Source organism: Bombyx mori, chromosome 10, assembly GCF_030269925.1.
Source record: "Bombyx mori chromosome 10, ASM3026992v2".
NCBI classification, from domain to species: domain Eukaryota; kingdom Metazoa; phylum Arthropoda; class Insecta; order Lepidoptera; family Bombycidae; genus Bombyx; species Bombyx mori.
This window is the reverse complement of record NC_085116.1, coordinates 16,626,767-16,643,112: the sequence shown is the minus strand read 5'-3', so window position 1 is coordinate 16,643,112 and position 16,346 is coordinate 16,626,767. Positions and strand designations below refer to the sequence as shown.

Below are 16,346 nucleotides of genomic sequence, written 5' to 3'. Positions count from 1 at the left end.
CGAAGTAGCGCTCCGTCGGTGTTTTAATAAGTTTTTGTAAGATGAGACGATGTAAATTGTATGTTTAATTTAACTTACTCACCACGGCTTCCAGGAAGATGTAGACTTAACAATGTTCTTCAGAATGAAAATTGATTGCAAACAAATCTTTCCTCTTTATAATATTAGTATAGATATAGATTTATTGCTTAGATGAGTGAACGATCTGACGGCCTACTTGTTGTTAAATGGCTACCGGAGCCTATAGACATCTACAGGGGACTCCATTATCCGTCGACTTCAAATGAAATTTTTGCCAATAAAAAGGAATAAATTAAACGTGGGCGTAACAGACTACAAAAAAGTGGAAGTGTTCCTAACATCAAATAGTACAAATAGTTGATTGTTGGACGTTAAAAAGAGTTTTGGTAATAGTTTAATTTTCAAACTCTAGTGTACAAAGATAAATTCAGATTTTGAAAAAATCAAAAGAAAATAAACCTTAAATTATTGTATTGTTATCAGTCAAAATTTCAATTTAATCTCACGTTTTGATGTGGGTAAAAATCACATTTAGCGCTACCATTACATACATGCGACTCTAATAATCAAAATCTAATAACCGTGTTAAAATAGAAGACTGTGTCTTTATTACAAAAAAAGCATTTATTCGATAGATAGATTACAATAGAATATTTACTTGTACCCTCAGAGCATTGACGAAATGCTTGCTGGTATTGTATTTATTGAATCGAAAATGTAGGTAAATGTTCGTCTCCAAGCCGCAGTTACAAGCCAGCGATTCGCGAAGCAGATACCGATAAGAAAACACAGCTTGAATAAAAATTGTACATTTATGCTTTTACACTTGCATATGTTTTTTCATATACCGAAAATAATATGATAAAATTATTGAGCTGTAGTTTTATGTAGAGTTGTCTAAGGTGGTTCGTGATTTGCATTAACCAAGCGTTGTTAGCATGTTTATCTCGCTCAATCGAGCGATGCTCGCCATTTACTTGTGTTCATGGGCATCATAATAAGAATTTACTGGTGGTAGGAACTCTTGTGAGTCCGCGCGGGTAGGTACCACCGCCCTGCCTATTTCTGTCGTGAAGCAGTAATGCGTTTCAGTCTGAAGGGCGGGGCAGCCGTTGTAAATATACTGAGACCTTAAAACTTATATCTCAAGGGGAGTGGCGCATTTACGTTGTAGATGTCTATGGGCTCCAGTAACTACTTAACATCAGGTGGGCTATGAGCTCGTCCACCCATCTAAGCAATAAAAAAAAACATACTAATAATGTAATTGCTCTAAACATTTGACATCGGCCAAGATTGTTTTGCTTTGGGCAAAGGCATAGGCCTTCCACAAATCCTGCCATAAGTCCCGGTTGTGGCATTTCATATTCCATGTAGATCTTGCAACGGCCTTTATACCGTCTTCCCACCTTTGGAACGGTCGTCATTTAAATTTTTTCCCCTCTCGAGGTTACCACTCAGTTACTAATTTAGCCCATTTTTCTGACAAACATACTGTTACGCCGGTAATAGTAACGTCATCTATCGCCGAATAGTCGAACGAATATCGGAGGATCCAGAATGATCGACAATTACAACGCCATCTATTGTCAGATAGCGGAAACTGCTAATAGAGTGGTGTGGAATATTCTCGATAATTCTAGGGATGTGGTATCGGCTATAAAAGCGTTGTAGGGTCAGCACGCCGTTAGTCAGTAATCGGAACTACTCGAAGCGAACAGCGAACGGATCACCTGAAGCGAAGCGGAACAAGCGAATTGAGAGTTTTAAAGTGTTTGTTGAGTGTTTTAAAGTGTTTAAGTGTTTTAAGTGTTGAATACAGTTTTTTAGTTGTACTCCGGTAGAATTTTTATTAATCCCGAACCCCAGCGCGTAACAATACTTATATATGTTTAAATTCACATATAGATAATAAACATCCAGACAAAGAGCAAACAGACCTGTTCATCACACGAATGTTGGTTCGATGTGGGAATCGAATCCACAACCCTCGCCGCATCAGTCAGGGCCGCTAACTACTGCTTCAGCGAGTCAATCAAAAGAATATCTCGATACATCTTGAGACATAGAACTTTGCCGTCAATTGTAGATGTTCAAATCTGGTAAAGGAAACGGTTGGTGGCAGTCTGTACCATGCGGTCCTTGCCACCCATAACTGAACACTGTGGAGGAAAGTTACATGTGATTGCAATCCTCAGCAGTGAGGGAACGATGAAGAAGTAGGGCGCTTTAGATCAGAACGTCAGTTTACTTTGTGGTGTCACCAGGCGAGTTCACAACCATGAAAAAAAATACATGTGTGCAATTCACACGTGGTAGAAGTGAAACCTTCTAAAATTAAAATACAATTATCCTAAACGTCTTAAGTATATGTAAAATTTTGTCATTAGTAAATAATTGTAAGGTAGCGCCCTCTGTGAAATGATATTTTAATTTCACGTATAATCCTAAATTAAAATTCACTACAAGAGCTTTCATACACACGTTAGTATTAAAAAATCTCACAGATGGCGCTGTATTAAATAGTATGTATATTTCTGTCTCATTCTTTGCTGGCTTCATCCTACACATTTTTGTATTTGTGTCTCTTACCTGTCGTTTTTTCCGTTGCATCCGGTTTGAAATCACAACGATTCTAAAGAATTTTTCACTTCAAAAGTGCTTTAAATTCCACGTGTCACCGTCAATTAATCGGCTAGGTATTTAAATCAAGACTCATCTGTACGAGATTGTCGTAACTCCTTTATGACCCTTCAAGTGGGCCGAACTTCCTCAATAACAAACGAATACAAAACTATTGTACGTTCACAAAGGGAATGTATGTGATCCCATAATGCTTGTCTTGCATTGTCGATCCAATAATTTGTAATTTCTTTGTGATGCTAGCGTTCTTATTGCTATACGAGTAAGGTTGTTTTCGGCGCGTACAAAAAAAAAACGAAGCTTGTATCGTGTTAGCGAATTTATATCGTATCATAAGGACTATTGTAGTGTTGTGGATGTCAGTGAAAATGGAAATTATTTTGTTGTGGTTCATGAAAAATGGCAGGAGATTTTTATTCAATTGCGTTGACGGTCTGTGGCGTTATTGGCACCGAAGTTTGGTTGGTATGATGTTTTCCTCAGTACTCAGGGACAGAATCAAGTCGCAGTCTACCTGCCTCGCTACATATCTAATAAAAGAACATAATGCTGCTCAACTAGAATCCATCACCATTGCTGTGGCTGTCTTAAAGGGGATCTAGGTTACGACTCTGATATTGTTGAGTTACCTTTCTATTGAACATGTGTCCAGCTGAAGACGTTATCTTTGTCAATGAACATTTAGCATTCGCGTTTGTACGTGAGTAGCTCTGAGCTATATATAAACTACGTTTTAACCATCCTAGAAATAATACACAGACTGCAATAGTTTACTTAGTTCCGTACTATTCTTAGTAATTGCACTTCTTATATAAGTAGTTAGATACCACAAAGAATCCACTCTCACTAGTTTTTCTCCTGATTAACTTCTGCGCTATCCTTTTTCCCACTGTGTCCATTATTTCTCCATTTGACCTGCCTGCCTTGACATGCTTCATCCACACTACAATCATCACTCCCACCAACAGTGTTGTCATGACAATCCGGAAATTCTATTAATTTTAACATAATATATCATCATCATTCTCCTGTTGTTCTCCCGGTCACATGCGGCGCAACATGCTTTCTCCTTCCATATTCCTCTATCATATACCACATCTTCCCTCACTCCCCTCTTACACATATCGTCTTTCACACAATCCATCATTTTTTTATATATCAGTTTATATTATATGTCTATCAGTCTCTAGTTCACATAGTAAAGGAAGTCCTAGTTCGGGTGGCGGTATTTAAAGTGTGTCTATGGACTCTGGTAGTCATTTAAGGCCAGGGCACACAATTAGGGAAAAAAGCAAGTAATTTACGCTCAAATATAGGCATAAAATGTGAAACCTATCCGTTTTGTATAGGTTCTAAAGTAATTGCTACTAACTTAGCATTTTGAGGTAATAAGTAACACAAAAACATTTAGGTTGATCTTGAATAACTAATGTTTGAAACAGACTTGCTGGCTGCGATCAAGAATCAAGCCCCGACCATGTTTTACAGTAGTCCACCTCAGTCTCTAACCACTACAAGAGACGATCCTCGGTTGTCTACTCAACATGGTGTTATAGGAGAATATCTATGGGCACGAAATGCCAGATAGTTGTTCTATACCTCTTGTATATATATATATATATATATATATATATTTATTGCTTAGATGGGTGGACGAGCTCACAGCCCACCTGGTGCTAAGTGGTTACTGGAGCCCATGGACATCTACAACCTAAATACGCAACCCACCTTGAGATATAAGTTCTAAGATCTCAGTATAGTTACAACGGCTGCCCTACCCTTCAAACCGAAACGCATTACTGCTTCACGGTAGAAATATATATTATAGAATGTAATTAAAATTACCGCATGATTTATCCATAATTGTACTCATCAGCTTTCATTTCTAGGATATTTCGATTTATCCTATTATTAATAAAGCTTTTTGAATATCCAATTGAATAGCCCTTGCATAACTAAGTCACAATAATACTGAAAAGCTTTTATGTACCTTGAAATCCCTAAATGAAAAACCTTCGTGTACAAAATGAAAAAAGTTGAAACAATGAAACGAAATGAAATGGCACCGATATCACAATAAAACACGGTGTAACTGTTGCGTGAACAACTCCATTCGACCGGTCATTCATTCATTCGTTCACATATATTTCATGGGAAGCGAGCTTTTTGTTCTGTGGACATTAAAACAGCGATTTAAGAAATATTTAATTTATTTCTTTATTGAGAAAGATTACAATATTATTTACATGTCCCTTTCTTATTACTAGGGATCGGATCGAAGCTCATAGGTATCGTGTAACAGGTGATAATACCACACTATCGACCTCAAAGTGTGAATTAAAAAACTACGTTATAAATACATAGAAAGACTAATAATAGGACGGCTGTCCCGCTCTTGAAACTGGCACTCCCCAAATATTTAGTGGCAGAGTATGCAAGATAGTGGTACTTACCCGTTTGAGACCGCAGTCCACCATCAAATTCAAGGCCACAACGTTTCTTAAAAATACTGATAATTAAAATCTAAAATCAGCAACAGAAAAACAAAGCTTCTAGTGCACTAACTTTATATAATAAGCCTGCAGTTTTTACTTTAATGCTAGGACTGTTTGTAATTTATTTAGTTTTGACGGAGGCATAATCTTCCTGCTTACTTTTAGATAAATTTGTGTCGTGCAGGCAAGTATTAGCACATGACTACACGCAGCTACACATCGTATGACGGTTACATCATAATATATCATCTGACGTTTGTACCGGCCAATGTTATTGTCAATTAGTTTTTGGATATTTGTAAATGCGTATTGTGATTATTTTCATTCAGGCTGCTTTGTAAAATTGACCTGACCAATACAAGTAATAAAAATCGCCATTGTTAATATTCCGTGCACTGCTTCACGTCAGATCGTTATTGAATATTATTTACCAAACTGTAAACGCCAAGTGGCTGAAGACCTAGTAAAACCAGCTTGTGTGCGCGAACTTCCGGGTACCTCCTATTTTAGAATAGTCGAAGCGACTTTGAGCGATGAGGTCAAAGTTTGAATTATATTGTATAAGGCTTATCTCGCGTTTCATCCGATACCGACAACTTACAAATTGATAATAGTTACCTTTATAATAAGACTTCCTCCATTCATTAGGGGCATTTACAAGTTTTGCAAGTCTTTATCTTATTTTATCTAATTCTACAAAAACACATTTTAATTTTAATGAACGTTGTTATTTTTTTGTTATTAAAATCGTTCGTCGTCTAAAATGAAGAAAATGTTAATACTCACTAATGCTCATCATCATACTTTTAGGAGCGGAAATAAACTTGAAAATACTTTTGTTACCAAATAGTTTAATAGTTAATTTACGTGAACGTGAAACTTTACAGACATTAAACATTATTCATAAACAGAATTGGACCTACACTCATTGGTCCTGGAAGTAACTGATACAACTAAATCGCTAACTCAGTGGCCCCGTCACAGAAGCACAAAAACATCGCGTGTCCTTATCTTGTTAGCTACAAGTACGTGATTACCCGCTAGCGCACGACAACTAGCGCGGCCTAACGTTTGATTAGCGAACAAAAACGCCATTCGAAGCACCATATGTTCTAGCCTTTATTATTTTTTATGACTGCGCTTTGACGATTTTGAGAAGTGTAATTTGACAGTTCACGTGTATTATTGTGGTTTTTGTTGTTACACGTTTTGTTTTTAGTGTTTTCGTGTTATTATTGTATTTGTATATTATTATTATATAACGTGTCGTGTGCTTGTTCGATTTTTGTTTTGCTTTCAATGACATTTACTTTGAACAGCATTAGCTGAGCCATCTCCTTTTGCCTTTTTCTTTTCTTTTATTCCTATAAATATGTTAATCTAAATCTGTGTGAAAGGCAATCAATTGTTATTTTTATTCTACTATATTTATTTAAACCTGATTAATTACACAATTTTTTTTAAAAGATATTAAAAAAGGAATTTTTAAAAAACACTATATAAATATTGATTGCTGCTGATGGCGGTGTCTACGACACAACGCACCAGTGGCTAGGACTCCAGAGTGAGAAACCTCCTCACAATGCGCGCAGTAACAAGGATTTTATTATTATTATTATTATTGAAACAGCGGTTAGCTATGATGGTGATCCTTTTGGACATTAACAATGCTTGGAGCAAAGGTTTTTTTGACCTTTCTTTGGGATGGCACGATTGTTGGTATCCCGATGCCTTACCAGCTGCACCAGGATGAGTGGCCAAACTCAAGGGCTCAGTCATGAGGGGAAGGTTTGCTAACAATTGTCTGAGCGCCCTCGGAGGAGGCTTATCAGCTCAAAACCAGCTGCTTCGGGAGGGTATCTCAGACAACCGGCCGAATATACTGCGGACTGATTGATTGTGGGCTAAAAGGACGAATACGGTGACGAGTTCTGAATTCTGATTGGATAATGTAATGACTGCCTCCCTCTTCAAAACTATGCATTACATGACAGCTTCGCCGCCAAAACGAACAAGATGGTGCTTCTCGCTCATGTTGCGTTTGTCTGTATTGTTACGCCGGTAAGAGTAACGCCCTCTATCGCCGAATAGCCTAACGAATATAGAAGGATTCAGTAGCATCTAGAACGCTCGAGAAGTACAACGCCATCTATTGTCAGATAGCGGAAACACACATCGAATGTACTCGACTTGTGAGGAATGTTCTCGACGATTCTAGGGATTTCGTTTCGACTATAAAAGCGTTGCAGAGATGGCACGCAGTCAGTTAGCAATCTTAACTACTCGAAGCGAAACAGCGAACGGATGACCTGAAGCGAAACGGAAGAAGCGAATTGAGAATTTTTAAGTGTTTTTGAAATGTTTTAAGTGTTCTAAGCGTTAATACAGATTTAATTTACCCTTCGGTAGAATTTTTTATTTATCCCGAACCCCAGCGCGTAACAGTATTTCGGTCTGTCCATAATAGAACGCAAAATCGACTATTTACTTAAATGCGAGGACTAGATCATGGCCTGTTTAGTATTAAGTGACTACGGAACCCAAAGAAATCAAAATGTTTATGGCCATATCGATCTTGGCACAAAGTCGAATCCTACGTTGTACTACGTTGTATGACGATTTCCTTGAAGTTAAGCATTTTAAATCACAACGTATGACTGATTCCTGGCAAAAAAAACAGTGTAGGTAAGTCAATAAGCCAATGAACAGAAAAAAAAAACAATCGCTCAAGACAATTTTAATATATTTTGAGCGTATCTTATTAATTGGATCGCGTTATTACACGGAGCTTTCAGATTAAACGTAAAAGCTTTCAAACTTGTTCCGATAATTGCAGGAATCCGCTTAGCACGAGGAAAAATATGATTCATCTTTTTAATTGATGAAATCGGCTCTGATATATTAAAATACTCATTATTGGCCGTTTGGGGATTAATTGTGATTGGATGTTTATATCCTTTTTTATTACATGAAGTGCGCTGACGTCCTCACCCTGTTCTATGTACTACCTAATAATGTATATAGCTGAATTCTTTACGCATACCAAAGTGTAGGCTGTTATCCGTCTTGAAACATTAAGCCAAATTTATTTTTATTTTTTTATTGCTTAGATGGGTGTACGAGCTCACAGCCCACCTGGTGTTAAGTGGTTACTGGAGCCCATAGACATCTACAACGTAAGTGCGCCACCCACCTTGAGATATAAGTTCTAAGGTCTCAAGTATAGTTACAACGGCTGCCCCACCCTTCAAAACCGAAGCGCATTACTACTTCACGGCAGAAATAGGCAGGGTGTGGTACCTACCCGTGCGCATTCACAACAGGTCCTACCACCAGCAATTACGCATGCAGTGAGCCGCAAAGAACCACGTCGGTTAGAATTATCATCATGCTTGTATCCAAGCTCTGTTTAGCTGAGTCGAAATCAAGAAATACCAAATGTAAGACGTGAATAATTAACATTAAAATGCTTTTAAGCAAATACGTTTTTAAGAAACATAGACGACACGATTGTCTTTTTGAACGAAACCACGTAAACGTATTGATTGAATTCGGCGAGTCATTATCACGAATTAAGGTCGCTCTTTTTCAATAAATTTATAGTAGATGATCAGTGTCTGTTTTATTCTGTAAAGCCATGAAGTATTTCCGATTGGATAAAGTTTTACGAAGCAATCTGGAGCCGTGCACACTTGTGGGGCGTTGGTATTTAAGTTGCCTACCTAAGCTGATAGCCTTGAGAGGCTATGTCAGCGTAGCCCTAACGTGTACGGGAGCTCTCGGGGCTCAAACCTGGAGGCGTTGCTAACATTAGCCCTAGCAAGAGTAGTGCTTTGCAAAATCTACGACAGGATAAGTAACCCGACCTACTGAGAAGATCCGGCGAGAAACTCAGTGGGCTGTGTCATTGGGTTAAGTCTTCGCCAACAGAGACTGCGCATGTGAGCCTGTCGTTTGTGATATTGTCACTCTGTATATCTTCATAATTTAAATAATCTTGATAATATAATTACTCGATTAATTCCAATAGAGTAATTAGTTCTGGCTACCATCATTGGTTACTTTTTTTGTTGAGTGATTGGTGAATTTGATCAGAGATATCTTTGTGAAAGATATTTGGTATTTAGATTCTGTACTTTGCTGTTTTCCCAATGGAAAGTTTCCAGCTTGAGGATAAATCAATGTAGATGGAATTTTTACAAACAACCCACGTGTGTCTTACATACTCAGCAAAAGTGAAAGCTTCAGAAGTATTATAACTCATTCCCACGTAGGCTAAATAATAGCGATTGATATATCCGCCGTCTCTATATAGCGTAACTTTTTCGTGTCATCGTTTTCAATTCAAAACCTTCAAAACACATTTTGTTAAATATATATATATATATATACATATACGTAAATGAAAATCAAATCCATTGTTGTTTTTTATGAGTGTTCAAGTTCAGTGACCTCGTAACATCGGTGTCCGTGAAGAACGATCCGGCTCGACGACTGTCCGTCCCGAAGTAAATGAAAACATCACCGAAAACACGAACTCGTGTTTCGCGCTCCTTCGAAACGCAAATATTTGGCATTCACAGCCGGAAATCCATCACCGTTACAAAATAAACAGTTCAAAACTTAAATACTCCGCGAAAGCTTTAACCCCGAAATGCTGGGGGCCTACAGCAATTTCGCGCCAAGGAAGTCGGTTTAACTTCGTAATTATGTCAGCAGGTCGAGAGGGCCAGCCCGGGAATCGGATATGAAACGACAAAAGGCATATCGTGTTACACGCCGTGATGAAATTCCGGAACGACCCCGACGTTTTTTATGTTATCGTCCTATGAGCAACGATGTGTCAATATTGGAACGCTTTTTTGGTCGTATAGCGCGATAAAGCGCCTTTTTTCTGTTGTATTTTTTTTTTTTGGATTTCGACTTTGTACTGCATCCATATTTCTATGTCTGTGATGTGAAAATTGCCACAGTCCTTAGCCAAATAACTCTAGCTGAATATGACGGTAAGAAGCAAGACTCAGTCTATCCAAGGTCGCCTTCAAACTTGGTTAAAAAGGGAACAAACAAGAGAAGCATATAGTACATTAAAAACACTATAATTTCATGGATTCTCATTGATTATCCTCACAAGCCCTGGTCATGGCGCTCGCAACACGTCGGAATATCGGGAACTCACTAAGTGTAAATATTGTGGTAAGAACAAGTTCAATAATGGTTTTTATACCGTAGGTAGCCGCGGAAGTTTCAAACAGAACGTATGGTATATTTGAGAGGATTAGGCTGATTAGACGGACAACCTAATCAATTAATAATATGTATCACCACATTCTTTACAGTTTCACACTATACTTGTTGCGGTATAGCCTTTGAAATCAAAAGCACACAGCAAATATGCCAACCGCTTCCGATAATAATAAATTTAGTATAAATCACACGTAATTTCCTTACTTTGTGCAGTCATAAAAACCTTCATGAATCAAATGTTACCGAGTCGTATTCTCGTTAAGATAAAACACAATTTTGATTGGCCGATCATCTCGACTGTGGCTTTATCGGACGTTATTGAAATAGAGGGGCTGATTCGACCTCCGTAAGCAATTCCTAAATTGGATTCTGTCAGGGTACACCGGACCAAATGCGGTGTTTCATTAAAAGTTCGCAACACAGTTCGGTTGGCGTTGAAGCTTTATGGAGGGTTGTACATCAGCCGAGCGGAGCCTTGTTAGCATTGTAACTGCTTTGTTGAATCTTCACAATACCGAGCAATATCTTGTTCGTAGAGATCTCAAGGGTGTGCGGTTTTAAAGGTGAGCTGCTGCCGATTCCGGGGAAAATGTCATTGGATCGTTTTAGAAGTAGATATTTGATGTGTTGTTGTGAAAGAGATTTTGGGGTCGTTGAACTTTGTTTTAAAATAAAGTCTAAGGCATAAATGATTAGATAAGTTGACAGTGCTGTGATTACACAAAACTATAGGCACGGATATAACAAAGATTGATTTGTAAAAAAAAACATAGGCACGGAATTGAGTGACTCCTTTTCAATTATATGCGAAGACCGTTAGAAAATGAAAAAAAAACCTATCATTTTAGAATCGTATTTACGACTCTTGATGGCTACGATGGCTAATAGCGCTTATAGTGGATAGTACAGAGAATTGCAGGCCCATACGTGTAGGTGGTACCACCCTACCTATTTCTGTTGCAATGCAGATAACGCGTTCTGATTGGAGGGCTGGGACAGTCGTTAGTAAAACCAATCGAAATTTCGACCTCGTATATCGAGGTGGATGGCGTCATTCATACTGTGGTCTATGGACTTCTTTAAGCAGTTACATCAGGGAGAGCGTGAGCTCTAAGCTAGTTGATACGAAAATGTCAATGTAGAATTTTTTAAATTAATGCAATTAATCAATTTGTTACTCTAGATAGATATTTTAGATTTTTTTATTGTCCTTATAGGCAGTCAAACATATGGCCCACCTGATGGTGAGTGGTTACCGTCGGCCATGGACAAGCCGCTGCCTAACATTAAGTACTCTCCACAGGCCTCGTTTGAAGAAGGACATGTCATAGCGCTAATTTGCGTAATATTCCCCTATTATTATTATGTTTGGTGATTTTACAATACAACTGAACCTTGAACACATATCTTATAGTCAATTACGGAAATCGCGTTTATGAAAGAGCTTGAGCTTACCTACACCTGGCTATTACAATAATAAGAAGAAGCATTTAGCAAAAGGTAAGGCTAACAGAAGCCTTTCAAAAAAAAAAAAAAATATGTTACATATGTACCAATAGAATCATTCCGGAAACGTGATGCAACATAACGTGATTGCAACATGACTCACGAACCTCGTATTTAATATGAAACCTGCATACTAATGAGTGCTCACGTTTAATTCCAATTACAGAATCTAACGCCGCTCGTAATTTGGTGTCACCCTACTTCGTGACGCGCGCTTTTAATGCAAATGTCGGCTCCGTGACAAATGTTTATCTTTTGATGCTTATTTTAGCATGTGATTGCGTAATTCTTGTTGAGTTGAATAGTCGTATGTAGAAAAAAAAAAAAAATGAGGTGTGTATTTTCTATTTAAATATTAGTACAATAGACACCCCTAAAATCTAAGATAACAAGCAAAATGTTTGAATCTTTTGAAGTTTTTTTTCTTTATTTCCTGTCAACCTTGATCCGATGTTATGTTAGATAATGAAATAGTTCCGGGAAACTGAAATGAGATTGTTATGATGTGATAAGTTAGGATCCGGAGGAGGTTTTTGGAGTTTACTCCTTAAGAATCGATTTACATATATAGGCCCGGGGTATGAAAATTATGGGGACCAAAATCGTACTAGAGAGTATAGCATGTCACACGAAATGCGTTATGCGCCTGATTGGCTCCTGATTGCGTGATGCGTGCGCGCGCCAATCAGGAGCCAACGCGCGGCCGCGTTATCGCAGGTGACGCCGGGCTGCTGCGCCGGCAGTCCGCCACAAAGCCTCGTACTGATCGCGCGTTTCTCTCATTATTGTATTTTCATATATTTGTTAGTCGTTTGTTTTGTGTCTCGTTAATTTGTTAATAATCTGTAGTGTATCGTGTTGTCGTAATATAGAACTATTTCTCGTATTGTTTCGTTTAATTTACCGACATCGTTTTGCTTGTGGCCGGACGCCGTTCGGGTTCGATTCCTGAACGTATCAACTGTTAGTGGGTTGATACCCGAATATAACCCGCTACAAATCATTTATTAATAAAGCTTATTAAATATAAACAATTCCTTCTATCAGTGAATGGACAACTTATATATTAATTGTAAAAGTGAATTATATAGACTTACTTAATTACCGCATCCACGTGTTCCGCAACTCCCGGATCATTCTCACTAGAATACGTAACTTCCATATTTTACTGTATTCAACTGACACAAATTTATATTTATATCCAGTAAACTCCAGTCGTGCGTCGGAGCGGACACACACACTTTTTTTTTTATTATTGCCATTGTAGGCAGAAGATCACATGGGCCACTAATTGATAGTGTGTGATAATCGTGGACGTAGACATTGTCAGGGTCTCAGACAATTCGCTGCTTACCGCTAAGTACTCTCCAAATACCTTGTTTGAAAAAATATATGTCATAGCACTCAGGAATAATAATAATATATAATAATAATAATAATATTTTATTCAAGCCTCTTAAAATACAAACACGTATACAAATTCTTAACACTAGTATAATAATATACATGGCTTTTTTATGAGGTATACAATAACAATATTCCCTGACTTTTATGCTAGGAAAACCTGTGTTACAAAAGTCAGTGGTTCAGTGCTAGGTCACCGGAGCATCGAGGACATAGAAAACTTCTAAATTTATTTAAACATAGAAAATCCCACAATTAGACTGTAAAAAGTGCATACGACTGAGAAGGTGAGATTATTATGAGAAAACAAAATATGACGTAGAAAGAACAAGATAGAATAGCAGTAGAATATAAGAAATATAGATAGAATATCATATTATAATAGAATAAACACAAAATAAGATGTAGAAGGAAAGTTAAATATAAATAAATAAATATTTACTAACAATCACGCCACGTTAACTGGTCCCGTGTTAAGTTCGTAAAGAACTTGTGTTACAGGTATCAGATAACGGATATAAATGTAAGATTTTTATTATACACATACATATATTTAATATACATCCATAAACCTGGAAAAGAAATTTATATTTATCATACAAATATCTTCCCATGGCGGGATTCGAACCCGCGACCCCCTTGTGTAGTGACCATGTCACTTACCACTACACCAGACGGCCGTTATATAAGTATAAGTATTCATTACCCATGTACTCCTATGGGTGAAGTAAAACCAAGCAAGTTGTCAATAGTTGCATAGATATATGGGTGTAAGGCGTAGGTACAGCTGAGGTGACCGCGCAAGTGAATGTGAATTATGCAAGAATATATTTTGATGTGTTTAACACACTTAGTGAGAGAGAAGAAGGTGTAACACCCCTTATTTCATACATCTGGAGTTGACGAAACCGCTTCCTTTAGCGATTACGTTTTTTTTTTCTTCTCACCTAAGCTAGTAATCTAGGAGGTTATGCCAGCATAACCGGGCGAGTAGATGAGCTCACGGGGCTCTAACCTTAGGACGTTATTAGCACAAGCCCTAGCAAGAGCAGTGCTTTACAGAGCGTAATACTAATGAAATATTGTACAATCTAAATGGGTGTGCATGGCTCATTGGTATACAATTTGAAATAGCATTTTATTTATTTATTTCCCCACATAACATACCCTTACACTGTCATTTTGAACATCGCGAAACACGTAACGAACCGCGAAATCCACGACCCAATGAAATAAATCCCCGGTAATAATAACAAAATTTAATAAGAAATCTTTTCATTATTGGATTTTGTCTTTTTTTTTTACGCTACCAGAAGAGCCGGTCAAAGAAGCATCTTCGTTAAATCGAATTACCAGTCTTCCTGTACTTGCGTCGGGTCGATTTTTGTTGGCACAATTGTATCAATATTGGACATCATAACTTCATTTCCGAACGGAGTGCGCTGTCAGGCGAACGGCAAATTGGAAGACGCACGAAAATGTCGAATCAAAAAGACACTTTCTTATTTTATTCATTGTCAGAGATAATTACTTGTGGTAATTACTTACCAAGTGGCGATTTTTTAAAGATGGCTGTTTGAAACCTGATATCAATTTGTCTATGTCGCTGCGCGTATGTTGCATTTTTATTTATTGCATAGATAGGTGGACGAGCTTAAAGCCCACCTGGTGTTAAGTGGTTACAGGAGCTCATAGACATCTACAACGCTAATGCTGCTACCCACCTTGAGATATAAGTTCTAAGGTCTCAGTATAGTTATAACGGTTGTCTCACCCTTCTAATCGAAATGCATTACTGCTTCACGGCAGAAATAGGCAGGGTGGTGGTACCTACCCTTGCGGACTCACAAGAGGTCCTACCAAAGTAAGCATGTCTGTATATATTCCAAAACGCCTGGACTGACTCTGATTAAATCTTCCAGAAATTTTCAAATTGAACTAGTAGGTGATTCCAGTAGCGGTCGGACCTATTTGAAGATTGGCCAGCAAAACTGTGCTGGGTCTGACTGGTTTTTATTGTAATAAAATTTATAATTGGTAGTACTTGTTCTTTGCTTTTGCGTGCCGTTTATCTAACTACATGGAATCTTTGAGCAGTTGCTACTGAGGCTTCTGTAAGAGTCTTGGCCGAAGCCTATCTTTCCTTTTTTATTGAAAGGACAATGATTTTGATGCAAGTATTTATATTGATGGGAAATTAAATAGCACTACATCACTACATCTCTCAGAAATGGCAACTAAAAGCAATGAATTAATAAAATAGGATACCAATCTAAAATGATTCTAATATCCTATGTCACCTGTCGTAGGACATGGCGACGGCGACGTAACTATGTCCAAGTGAAATGACAATAAAACTTAATCTTGAAGCAAAAAATACTTAGAAAAATAATCAGCGCGCATGAGTGAGGGAAAGAAAAAAAAATGAATAATTCATACATCTGGATCATGAACTCCCGTATCGGAGGCAATGGGTATTAATATTCATGCAATATCCGTAGATTTCGTTATTCATCAGCTTAAATAGCTGTTAGCCGACCTCATATACCTGAAAATGGAAGGTCTGCGATTTGTTATACATATTTCATTCCCGTAAGGAGCTAATTGGATTTTGAAAAGTGCGCAACTTTAAATCTGTTTAATGGAATATAATTCGTGGCCCTTAATTGTTATTTTGGTTTACTTAATTTAGGTGACAATGAGTGGCTTTCAAAATGTCTTTCAGAATCGTAGTTACATTGTTATTGACTTTCAAATATTTTGCGACTTCTAAGTTATCTCCAAGCCAAATTTTTTAATGCAAGTGTAGTTAGACTTTATTATTTTTTGACTGTTTTTTTATTTATTTATTTTTTATTACTTAATTGGGTGGACGAGCTCTCAGCCCACCTGGTGTTAAGTGGTTACTAAAGCCATAGACTTTTACAACGTAAATGCGCCACCCACCTTGGGATGTAAGTTCTAAGTTCTCAGTATAGTTAAAACAGCTGCCCCACCCTTCCAGCCGAAACGTATTGCTGCTTCACGGCA

At 37.7% G+C, this 16,346-nt stretch overlaps 1 protein-coding gene across 10 annotated transcripts in view; it reads left to right on the top strand.

Moving 5' to 3' along the window:
- The window catches only part of LOC105841880 (disintegrin and metalloproteinase domain-containing protein 11), a 576,915-nt gene that overhangs the window by 279,683 nt on the left and 280,886 nt on the right, over positions 1–16,346 (top strand). The window lies entirely within an intron of this gene.